A 12,947-nucleotide genomic window follows, 5' to 3' on the forward strand; every position below is an offset into this window, starting at 1 on the left:
TGGTTGACTCCTTCCCTCTCATACCATCAAATGGGCCAAATGTTGACCAAACTATAATCTTAGTCACATTTCACATATATGTGCACCTGAGATAAGTCATCCCAAGGCCTTCCCACTGCCTTTATCCCTCAGTTCTTACTCTCCCCCAAAGGTAGGAATAAGTTACGTGTGTGGTATGATATGTATGTGTGCATGTGTCCATATGAACACATTTCTTTGTCTTGGCAAGTCAGCTTGGTGAGAAGGGGGAAGACACTAGCTACTTACAGATTTCAAGTGGCTGTTTTGGCATCTTATGGACATAACCTGAGGGTTTTTCACTGGGCCTATGTGAGGCTGTGTCAGTTGTCTGAGATTGATTCTTCTGAATGAACTTACCAATCAATTAAAAGAATAAAGATGATGGAACAGCTGGATCTGGTGGTTGACTAGGTCTTACATGGCCACAGAGTGATTCTGAGTCAAAAAGGATGGACAGGATCAGACAATTTAAAAACACAATTCATTAATTAAAGAGAGATAAACCAGTGCTACCAGTGATTTCAGCAAAATCAGCCGGTTAACTAAAATGGTCTCTTTTCAACCAATTTTTGAGTGATACGGCAGCAGCAATAGCATCTGAGAGTCAGGAGACCTAAATGTGGTTGCACTGAACCCTAGATCTCCACTGGCATTTTGGGTAAGGGAAAGGTGCAAGTGACTTGCAACTTAACACATCATTACAAGGAAGAAAAGTTGTGTAGTGTAATTGTGGCTTTTTCTTTATATGGACTCACAGAATGTTAAGTATTGAAGAGATCTTAGAGCTCATGTGGAAACTGAGCTTAAAGAGTTTTAAATGACTTGTTCAAGATCACACAGCAAATAAATGGCTGAGACATATTTAGACAGTGTTAGTTTGTTATAACAAAGTACCACAGACTGGGTGACTTAAACAATATAAATTTATTTTCTCACAAGTCCTGGCAGCTCAAAGTCCAAGATCAAGGAGTCTATAGCGTCGATTCCTCCTGAGGACCCTTTCCTTGGCTTGTAGACAGCTGTTGTCTCCCTTTGTCTTCACGTTGTCTTCCCTCAGTGCCTGTCTGTGAACTAACGTCTTCTTACAAGAACATGGGACCTATTGGATTAGGGCCCACCTACAGGATCTCATATTAGGTTACTCATTTCTTTAAAGAATGTATATACACATATACACATTCTAAGGTACTGCAAGTTAGGAATTCAACATATGAATCTTGAGGTGACACAATTCAGCCCATAACAAACACGATGACTCTGGCACACAGTTAGTTCCATTGTGCTCTCCTCAGAATAAAATAAGTGTACAGGCGGATTTTACTCATGAAACAGTTTGATTTTGTTTTATTCCTAGGACTGGGGAAATTGTTGTTTACAGCCAATACGAGATTGAAAAAATGTTTCCTGGAGCCAAGGCCCAATGGAAAACTCAGTGAATATTGGCTGAAGACCCTGGGATTAGACAGACCCCCAGACACTAAGAAACAGTTTCTAGACAGACTCTTTAGACTAGAGAGAACTCAGTGAGGTTAGCTAGATTATCTCAGGAGGGTGAGAACTTAGGTGCTAGATTCAGAGAACACAGGTATCTGGCAGCCTTCGAGACCTACAAGTCCTTTCTTCATTTCCCATGCTAAACTCAACCTCATCCCTTGCCTCCTATCCTGAGTTGGACAGGAACACCAGCCCCATCCAATAAGAGGTTTTATCCCTTGAAGCTTAAAGAAAGCTTGCAGCATTATAAGGAGAATTTTTTATTAGACATAGTCTCATTCTTTCCTCATGTCAATATGGGAGTGGGGAAGTTAGAGGCAAAATCGCTGCTCTCACTCCCTGTACCTTCTGCCCTGAGACCTTCAGCCCTCTTTCCAGGCCCTGGCCAGCTCTAGGATTGGTACAGACAAAGGAGGTAGGAAGAGGCCCTTAATGCCACAGAAATCACAACTAGGCTCCAATGGGATTAAGGAGCATGACGTATGATGAGGTATGTGCCAAAAAGTGGCCACAACTAGGAAGGAGGGTCCACATTATTATAATGACTGGTGCCTGTGTTCTCTGCCGTGGAAATAGAGTTTGAATTCTGGGGGTCTGAGTGAGCAATTCAAATCCAGTTGAAACACAAAACAAGATTTAGTGTAGAATTGGGGAGAGTACTAGTTTGGAATCAGACCACCTAGATTGTAGTCTCTGAGCCTCAGTTTCCCTTCTTTCATAATTAAGTGACAATTAAGTGGTTTGATGAGATTATCAATAAGATCCTTCCAGCTCTGAGACTCTAAGCAAAGACTGGAGTATGCTGGGGGGGGGGGGCAGGGAGAAGGAATATTCTTTGTAGCAAATCAAATGATGGACTATGTGTCTCTGTGAACCAAACCAGGCACAGAAAACTCTCCATCTTCATTCCAGAGTTGGTGGGGGGCGGGGGAAAGGGGGTGTTTGCTGTGGTGGCTCCTCATTTGACAACTCAACCTTTTCCACAGGACTCCTGCAGATACACCATGGGAGAGCTGTCTCCCTTAAGGACCCTGCCCTTGAGGGGAGAGAGGCAGAGGCAAGATGGGCAGGAAGATGGGGAGGGTATCTGCACGATGCCAGCAGCCAGTTGAAAACAGAGAGCGCAGTCCACTATCTGCTTAGTCTCAAATATCAGAATAAAGAGATCTAATTTTGTAGCTTTCATCTGATGCTAATGGATAATGAGATGCAGGATCAGCCTTATGCAGTGATGCAGTTTAAAGCCCTTGGGAAGGCTCTGTTTCCCCCTTCCCAATTATCCTGCCACTGAAATGCCTCAAGTTCCACCATTAGAGCACATGGTGTTAAGTGCAGCCCTCTGCAGATCACATACTTGAAAATACAAAAGCACCACTGGGATACTTTATCAAAACAAGGATACAGCCAGAAAAGTACTGCTTGGGGGCAGGACGCTCAGAGAGATGAGGGTCTCTGATCAATCTCTAGATGCTTCTCAGTTTCACAAACCAACCCTTGTGAGAAAGTTGGACTCTACACGATGAAGTGGGAAGTCAGGGACTCCCCTAGACACCAGACGCCTGCAATTATGGGTATATTCCACGTCTGGGGAAAGGGATGGGCTCTAAGCGGTGAGAGTAGTGATCATGCTGAAAAATCACAGGGGCTGCCAGTAAAATTGAACTCAGGGAAATGAACATTCCCAAGGTATACCCGCACCTGGGCAGACATTGTAGAAGCCAGTGTAGAAATGCCTTGCGGAGCTCCCTATGTATGCTGAGAGGATATAAAACTACTTTGGAAAAAAAAATCCATTTCATTTCTATGATTATCTGCAGTTTATTTAACCCATTTATTTGACAGTGTTAGAACCTAGCATAGGGAAACACAACCAGGGCTCAAACCCAACTATATGACCTGGAGCAGGTGACTTAACTTTTCTGAGATTACATTTTCTCATCAAATTCAGTGTAAGGCATCTTCTCTAAATGGAAACTATTATTGTTATGAGTGCTGAGGAGGCTGCAGGACCCTACCTATAAATTGAAACTAAGTTATGGAATAAATGACCATCATGATCAAAACAAATCAGAAGCCCAAACCCTGATAAATTCACACATCACCTTCTTACCTGGATAAATCTAGTCTCTTTTCCATTTAATTTTACCTTTCTAAATCTGGCAATAAAAGCAGCAGAAGAGTTCCGTACCCCTCCAAGCAACCTGGATATCTTTGGTTTGGAGTTTTGTTGGCCTTATCCACATGATATGATTGAAGGAAAATAAAAAAACACCCTTACATTGATACCATGTAACCAGCCATATTGGTCTGAAATTCCATCAGACCTTCCTTCTGCACAATGGCTTTGGAATAACTCCTATCAAAAAAAGTTGCCTGGGAGAATGTGCATGTCAACACATTGGTAAAGTTTTCCTAATCTGGCAATCTCACTAGTAGAAAAGAATGGGCTGAGACTAAGGATAAATAAATTTTATAAGAAATAGGGCTATAAAAGGGCCAGAGCACAGGCTTCTTCCATCCAGGAGGCATACAGTGGAATACATGGGCAGGAGAAAGACATGAGGACTATAGAAAGAGGAAAAGACATCAAATGGGGATAGTACCTACCAAGAATGTCAGCTATGCCACCTGTGATTTAGGCCCTGGGTTTGATCCCTAGCATGGCAAATAATAACAATAATAACAATGATGATGACGATGAGGATCCATAACCACTGTCGTGATTATTTACTCAGGAAAAATATGAGTGAATATGTGTGTGTGTTCTCAGCAAGGACACACACATACACATTTGTTCCTTCCCCCTTGCCTGCCTTCAGCTCCTTTCCCTTCTTTCCTTTTTTCCTTCCTTCCTATGGCCATAAAAGGACAGTGAGATATGTGGGGCCTGGCAGTTCTAAGATCTGACCTGAAGAGCCTAAAAGCCAGAGGAATAGATGTTTCCTTCACTGCACTGGTCATGCTCCTACACTTGACTCAGATATTTTGGCATCCTGCCTGCCCTAAGAAGAGTAGCCAGAAGAAGTAAGGATTTGGTTCCTCCCCCATTATCCCAAATATTGGTGCCATAACAGGAAAACAATATTAATACAACAACTGCAAAGAAAGCGAATCTCTCTGAGCCTCAACTACTCCCCTCCGCAACCTTTCCTCCTGAATTGGAGGAGAAACTTCTTAACAGGGATAGAAGAACCAGGAATGGGAGAGAGGAGAATTAGGGATGTGTTTAGCAGGTGTCAAACACCTGCTTAGGGGTGTTCTGTAAAGCTTGGTTTCTGAGAGGGTGACTTTGTGGATGGGAGGAGGAGAAGGAGCTGAAGGGTGGTAATTAGCTTATTATTATTTCCCTTGAGTGTTGTGAGAATTCCTTAGGAGACACTTGTAAAAAAGCAGAGAGAAGACAGTAAATACACATCTAATGATATGCTAAATAAATTATTATTGTTATTATTATGACTATTATTATAGCAATTGCAACTTGCTCCTGGCATCTAAGTTTCCACTAGAGATGGGAATTGGTCCCCCTTCAGCTAGGCCTCCACTGCTGCCAATATGCCCCAGGCACTCCTCCACCCTCAGGAATTAGTTGAGTAATTGGACAGTATAGACGAGTTTTAAGTGAACAGTCACTCTCCTAGTTTTCGGCAGGAGAGTGGATGAAGAGCTCCGCAGAAGCGCAGAAGCGTGCAAGGGCCCTAGTAAATAAAAAAGGAAAGGGTTTTGCCAGGAATTCAGGGGTTATACTTAGAGAATTTCCTGACAGCAGGGGGTTTCAGGGAGGGCAGAAGCAAAGGCAGGCAAATAGGGAGGGGAGGAGTCATAGAAAGAAAGGGAAATTATATAAATTAGGGATAGTTTTCAACCTAGAAATCACAGGCTTCTAGGACTCAATACAATCCTAGCAATTGTCAAGGACACATTGTATGAATGCTGCTGGTGAGAGAATCAAATTGTTTTTTGTCAGCTTCTCAAAGGTTTCTGGGACCCAGAAACAGCTAAGAGCCACTCCAGCACAGGTAAAGGGACCCAGAACTCTCTGGACTCAATAATAGTGGCCTATTTTCCTGCCTTTTGGTTGAGGACAATCATTATCTGAACTCCAAGGTTCTAATGTTTACAATGAATGTCCCCCAACCCACCCCCATCCTAGCCAGAGCCCAGACACCTGCCCAGAGTACTTCTTAGGGAAATATATGTAAATACAGGACTCCCAGTTCTCCCTGTCTGTATTTCTTTAGAAAAAGCATAACCTTCCCAGTGGGCGTGTATTGGCTGGGAGAGGTGGGGAGGGGAGGGCTGGGTGTCTGAGGAGGAAACCATCCAAAAGTGTGAGACTAGAAAATGGGATTCCAGGTAAAAATTAGCTGCCTCTCTGACTTCAGTCCCTCATCCACACAGAATGGATGCCTCTAAGGAGCCTTAGAGAGAAAACAAACCAGGTGTGGGAGAGTCCTCCCGACTCTAACCATTGATGGTAGAGGAAAAGGCTGAACCTTCCCTGCAGTTGGGTCGGCACTACCTGAGGGACTTTCAAATCTGCCCATTTTGTCCCATTCGCCCATAGTGACCACTGGCCCTAAACTCCCAAAAGGAACTATCTTACAGGGACCAAAGAGGAGAAAATGCTGTCAATAAAAAAATAAATATATGAAACAATCTGGTTAGAAAGTATTCCTCGATCAGAAATTTTGTGAGCTTTTTAGCTAATTTTTAAAATTTTCAACTAGCAAGTTAAATTTTAAATATTAAGCCTGATTTCTTTAGTATCCCTGGATCAGGGCCAGATGCCTTTCTATAAGCTAGTTTGTCCATCTCTTACTGATTTATTTTTGTTTTATTTGCGTATTTCTTAACAGAATGGTGGCTCCCCATTGGACCCCTCATGTTAGGCAGTTCTTCCTAGCCCAGTCACTCGGGTTTAGTGTTCATAAAATTGGGAGTCTAGAGACCAGGCGGAGAGGGGCACAGGAACACTGGGGAGACAGGGCCTGCTCTGGTCCCCCAATTTCCTCACTCCACGTGCCTCACTCTCTGTCTACATCATCCTAGGCTTGGGGTGCTCTCCCATCCCACTAAACACTGGCCAGCCAGGGCCATGCTGTTGGCAGCCACCACCATGTTATCCCCCAGCCTGGCTCAGATGCCTGCAGCTATTGGGTGCCTGCTAGCCGACGACGTGGTCATGGCAGAAGTAAGGTGAGCTTTTGGATTGACTGCATTCTATGTACCTTGACAAGTATGTAGTGGGCAGTCACTCTTTGCCAAGCAGCAGACAGAGGCTCTGCCCTGGATGAGTTCCCAGTCCTGTGGCAGGGCTGTGTGGAGGGTGGTGCGTGGCGCTTAATCCCAGCTCAGGGGTCTCCCACTCCCTTCCCGCAACCTAAGGGCTGCTGGCTACTCAGACTAAGTTAGGAAAAATCCTTCACACAAGTCATTTAGCAAAGATCTGTGACTCCCTGGTTAAAACAAAAAACAAAAAACAAAAAAACTTAGGTGTGTATGGGTTTTTTTCCTCCTGGGATGGTTGGTGGCAGGGGAAGAATTGTGGAGCCTTGGGCCAGTGGTGCCTAGAAAAGGCTGTGGGAGCATGGTGTCAAGGCAAGCAGGAGAAGTGAATTGAAGTCTAGGGCCTTAGATCCATTTTTCCCATTTCTTAAAATCAAATTCTCTCCAAAAAGGCACAAGGCAGGGCCCCTCTGGATTCACAGGAGAGGGAATCCCAATGAGCAAGAAAGAAGAGCAGGCCAGCAGAGCTGACTTAGGCAGCTGAGGCCCAGCTGAGAAGGGGAAGGTGGTGAGGAAGACCTCCCTGAGCTTCCTCAGAACAGGCAAAAGTTCACTCCTCAACCCATTGGCCTCCCAGTCCCAACCATACATCCTCCTGAGGCCCAGGTAAAAGCAAGCTGCATTTGGCTGCATTGCTGCCCTTTTCTGGCCAGCCGTGGCTTCATTATCAGAAAACAAAGGGCATTTTCCTCCCTGCCTAGTGGCCCCAACCCCCCCCCACACCACTTTACTTTAAAGCCCACACATTGAGATTCCAAAAATTAGGGCTGTAGAGAAATATGCTAGGAACCAGGAGAAGCAAGACAGTTGCTAACATTAGTGCACTGAAAGCAGAACCTAAGGCTGCTCCCTGCTCCCTTGGGAGGTGGAGGGTGCCTGTGGTGGGGAGGTGATTCCCTGCCCCACTTCTGTAAGCCTCCAGGCCACTCTTGTCTGTGCCAGCCCCTCAGGAAGTCAGTTCTGGTGGGTGCTGGGTGTTTATTCCTTTCCTCAGGATCTATCAGTTTGAGCCAAGCCCCAATCGCCCTCCATTTGCCTCCCTTCCTGGGTGCTTCCTAGGTTTGTTTGCCCTTTTGTAACTCCATCCCTCGAGTAAAGAACTCTGCTAGTTTCCTAGATGGCCAGATAGAGCTTTTCAGTTGTCCCTCTGCAGTTATCTCTGTGAACAAGTCTCTCCCAGCCCCTACACATAAATATGTCTGTTCAGAACAGACTGGCCCAAGTCCCAATGCACACACATCATGAGATAATTACACCTTATATAAATACGGATATCTCTACAGAGTTATATTCAAAAGTGTCTATAACTCTAGAGAGAAATAGCAGCATGTACATATAGGACTATAATTACTTACGTCTATTTTTATAACTGTGGTTATAAATAGATATGCCTATATGTAGTGATAATAATATAGAAATATCTCCATAGCCATATATGGCTCTATGTGAATGTTCTAACTACTCTATATCACAATCAATAAGTATATATCTCCTGATACATAATTCTAGCAGTATACATTTATCTATATAGCTGCTCAGAGATATAAATCTGTCAGGATATCAAGTGTCCATAAAGCTGGATGGCTATAAGGGAGTCATATATTTTCCCATATATAAATCTGCTTCTATAACTATTGTATATGCACAAATACAATAGAAATGATTATATTTTCTTCAGGCATAAATCTGTAAATACAACCACAGCACATTTAGGTACGGTTAGAGATAGAGCAATATTTTGTAGACATCAGTCTGTCAATAGAGCCACCAGTGCCTGCAAACAGAGAGAGTTATAGAGGGAGTTATAAATAAACTCTCCAGATGTGAATGGATCAGTAGAACTAGATGTAAACACGGCTCCAAGCTGTTCTTTCTTCTTTGTAAGATATTTCTTGAAGAAAGCCGGGTCACATAGGATAGTGAGCTAAAGTGCCAGGGGTACTGTTATTTTTCCCCAAGGAGGGTTGGAGGTCGCTGGACTTTGGGGAGCCAAGCAGGAGTGGGTGGGGGGCAGTGTCAGCTCAGAAGCCCCTTGTGTCAATCTCCCGGTGGCTGAAAGCTGCGCAAGTGGAGAGGCCTAAAGGAGAAAAATTTTAAAAGCAGAAGCTGGCTTGAGTCACATTGCCTGCTTTCCGGACCCAAAACCCTCTCACCAGGGAAGTCTGGCCTGGCTGCAAGAGGAGCTTGAACGACCCAGAGGCCGGGGATCTGGGGAGGCCGTGGCGATCCAGGTCTCCAACTAGTGCCTGGCCGGCGCATCACCCGGGCAGCTGCCTCGCCGGCGGCCGCCTGGAACTCAATACCTGCGCCCCGCGCCCAGCCCAGCGCTTCGACTAGTTTTATTTTATTTCATTGCTATTTTGTCCGATTGGTTATCTATAGCAGTGTTCTCCACCCCGTGTTGCTCAAATGCAAGGCCCCCCGGGGCCCTCCCTGGAATCTTTGTGTGTGACTCAGTGGATAGCGTATCTCTTTTCAGACCAAATGAGTCACCGGCTGCTGAAAAAAGAATCCAAACCTCTAAAAAGGTTTGTGACAAATCTTTCAGAAGTTCTCACGCTCATTTGTTATGGTCATTTTCTTTCTTCCCTGTCTTTTAAAAGAGTTGTTAATGTGTGTTCTTATATTTCCACTTTGAATTTTTGTTGTGTGTGAGTGCGATTGTTTTTAAAAGAGGGATTTCGTTAGACCCGAAACTGAGGGGTGGCTTCCTCTCCCGCGAATTTCGTATCTCTACACCTCCGGCTCCACCTCCCCCAAATAAATTAATTAATTTATCTGAAATCCGTACCTGGAGAGAATGAGGTAGACATTGCAGGAATCCCGACTGTGGTATTCTTCCATGGAAATCCGCTCGGCTCCAAGCTCGGGAAAGAAAATTCAAGGCGTATCAGCCCTCCCTTCTTCTTCTTTTCTTTCTTTCTTTCTTTCTTTTTTTTTTTTTTTTTTTTGAAAAGACTCTAGGAAGGAAGGGAACTTGCCCTGGGCCTGCAGGAGAAGGGGCCTGGCTCTCCCGCTCTCCCCTTTCCCAGCGGCCATGAATATTTTCCTGCTTCCCTCGGGTCCCGCGGCTCTCCGGGCACCTCTGCGCCCGCCCCGATGGCCGTTTGGAGACTGTGGTCAGTGCCTCATCCATCTCTGCCCTCGGCCTGATCCTGTACGTTTGGCCTCCTCTTTAAAACAGGGGCTCCCAGAAATCCCCCAAAGTCACTTAAACACCCCATATGTTGGGGTCCTTTTTCTGCCTGCACAAAGCAAAAGCCAGAGGGAAAAAAAATCTGGAGTGTGGCCTCCTGGCTCTTCCACCCCTTTTCTGGCAAGAGGACCCTATCTGGGGAGGGGGTTCCCAACCCCAGGCCCCCAAGGGCATTTAAAGAAGCTAACTTCCTGCCTTTCTTGTCCTCCCCTTGGATTCTGTAATGGTGACTCCTCTGCCCCTTCCTCAAAATATCTCCTCTGGCATTTTATTGTTATCCTACTAGGGAGGGACTTTTAACTACTGTTTCATTATTATTGTCATTTATTGTTATTATGATTGTTGTTAGAGATTTGTTCACCAGGTACAGGGGATTGCAGCCTGGCCTAGAGGGAGGCCTGCGTGTCCACGTGCGTGGGGGCTCAGACACACATACGCAAACACACACGCACACACACACGCCTAACACAGTGCACACACTCACGTATTATGCCCAGGAATACCTTCAGGCCCCTGCACAGCAATTCAAAGGAGGCAGGCGTCCTCCTACCCCATCACAAACAGCACACCGCCCACGCACACGCACACCAGTATTCAGACAGAACACCACCCCCCAGACCGATGCCAAAACCCACACGCACCGACCTTGCAAGGCAAGGAAAATACAAGTAAGAATCCCTTCTCTCCCACAATCTGGAGGGGCGAGTCAGGCCTCTGTCTCTTATTCCCCCAGTCTCTCTCGCTTTCTCTTTTTTTTCTCCTTGTTTACAGCTTCAGAGAGCTCAAGGCCCATAAATCTTGAGGGGCCTACAGAGCGCAGAGCGCATTTGTATGCATCGTTAGGACTCGCTAATACCTAAGCCCATTAACGAGCGTGTATGCGCGTGGTTTCCGGTGTGTATTAACTTATAGTTAAATTCTGGAGGAAAGGGCATTGTGAATTAACATATAACAAATCCATCACGGGCTTTTGTCATATCAGATTAGTCAGTCATGGGTTTGGGGGAGCAAGTTGCCTGGGTCAGGGTGAACCCACCCTCCAAACTTTGTCCAGAAAACTGGGGGTCTGGGAAAGAGGAGCAGGCTCCTACCCAGACCTGGGTGGTTCTGATTCCCCAGGCCAAGTGGCTTCCCACCTGCGGGATTGCGGAGGGGCCGAGACCGGGTCCCGTAGGCCGTCGCCGGCGGAGGGAAGTGGGCGAGGGGAGGCCCCTCTGGCGGCAGGCTGGAGTTGTGCTGAGGCCGCTCCGCCCGTGGCCGCTGGGCCGTCTGGTTTCCGCTTTCGGAGAGAAACGTGAGGAGAGGCAAGTGGAGTCGCTGAGCTTTAATTAAACCGAAGAGAAGACAGTGGGAGGAGGAAAAAAAACGATCAGAGGAGGAGGAGGCCGAGAGGCCGAGGAAAGGAGAGGAGTCCGGTCCCGCGGAGCTAGATCTCTCCAAGGAGCTGCAAGCTGGCTGATTGTATGGTTTTCTGTTCCCCACCCCAGCTACTCCACCCCAGTCAAGGCGGTTGTTTTTAAAACAAAACAAAAGGAAAAGGAAAAGAAAAAAAGGTAAAGAAAAAAAGAAAATCGAATTACATGGCGTGATTCAACCAGGTGTTCTAGTTCCAATGACTCAGACACTATTGGAATACCAAGGACCTGGATAATTGGGCCTGTATAGAAAAAGATGAAGGATGCCAGTTCTACAGACAGGACGGAGAAGGGTCCATTTCTTGGGGTCCTGTAGAAAATGCCAAAGACAAAACAAACTAAATTATTGTGTCCGTGCGGATTCGATTTGCCTATTTAAATACAGCAGACTGGGGTGGGCGAGTGGGAGTGAACGGCCCGAATGGAGCCGGGCTGGCTGGAGCGCACACGCCCTCCTCTCCTCTCCTTTGCGGGACCCGCCGAGGGGCCTCCCCCGCACCGCGCAGACAGCCCCGGCGGGCCCGGGCCGGGCCGGGACTGGGGGAGGGGGAGGGGGCCGGGGCCGGGGCCGGGGCCGGGGGCGGGGGTGGGGGCGGGCCCTCCCCGGGCGCTGTGAACTTTAGCTGGGCCGCCGCCTGTCAGCCCCAGAAAGCGTTAAAGGTGCAGCAGCCCGCGCCAGCCTCCGCAGCCGCCTTTGTACGCGTGATTTATGACTTCAATCTTGGTTCACCGAGAGTTCACACGGCTTTCGCTGCTGTTGAAGGTTAAAAGATGGTCTTCGCTTGACAAGTGGGACTATTGAAAATTCCTTCTTCTTCGCTTTTTTTTTTTTTTAAAAGAGACGAGTGGAGGCTCAGGAGAGAAAAATTTTGGGGGGAGGGGACAGGGGTTGCAGGTGGGGCAGAATGGTAGGTCAGGAAGGTTTGGTCCCCCTACAATTAGGAATTTTTGTAGCTCAGGGTTATGTGTTGCTAAATAGGAGGGAGCTAAGGAAGGGTCTTAAAGGTCTTTCATATTTGGAGGCCAAAGAAATAGTATTTCGAAAAGCAACTCGTGGTTATCTAATTATTAGATAACCTGGGGTATAACCCCTAAGCCATCCTCCTCTTGAGCCCAAGAGGTCTCTCCACGTAAGGAGAGAGGCTGGTGAGGGGCAGGTGTATTGTCCGCATGGCAGTGGATGCCTGCAGGATGTTTGGCTGACCATCCACCTTGCCTGGAAAGAGAGTTTTCAAGTGTACCTTGTGCCCATAGACTTGGACAAAGGTGTTTCTGGGTCTCAGTGTTCCAACTCCCTTCTTCCTGTAGGTTCAGACTGACAAGTGTATTTGACGTAAATAAAAGAGAAGGAAGGTTGAAGGGTTGGGATTGGAAACCCTTTCTGTCCCAAATCCACGATCCAGTACTTCCTTCTAGCATTTTGGAGAAGGTAGTGTCACAGCAGAGATTGTAGCCCAGGATCTCCTTGAAGGCCAGAAGACACCTTCGTTCCTGGTCTTAAGTATTTGGAAGAATCAGAATCTCTTCTGTGTGTG

The 12,947-nt window shown here is 46.5% G+C and overlaps 1 long non-coding RNA gene across 1 annotated transcript; it reads right to left on the bottom strand.

Moving 5' to 3' along the window:
- Positions 1-8,450: 8,450 nt before the first annotated feature.
- On the bottom strand, positions 8,451-11,929 carry LOC141425766 (uncharacterized). Its single transcript, XR_012450854.1, has 2 exons — positions 9,593-11,929; positions 8,451-8,878 (listed from the first exon to the last, which is right to left on the bottom strand). It is a non-coding gene; the product is annotated as an uncharacterized lncRNA (long non-coding RNA).
- Positions 11,930-12,947: the final 1,018 nt, after the last annotated feature.

The sequence above is a fragment of the Castor canadensis genome, chromosome 8, assembly GCF_047511655.1.
Source record: "Castor canadensis chromosome 8, mCasCan1.hap1v2, whole genome shotgun sequence".
Classification (NCBI taxonomy): domain Eukaryota; kingdom Metazoa; phylum Chordata; class Mammalia; order Rodentia; family Castoridae; genus Castor; species Castor canadensis.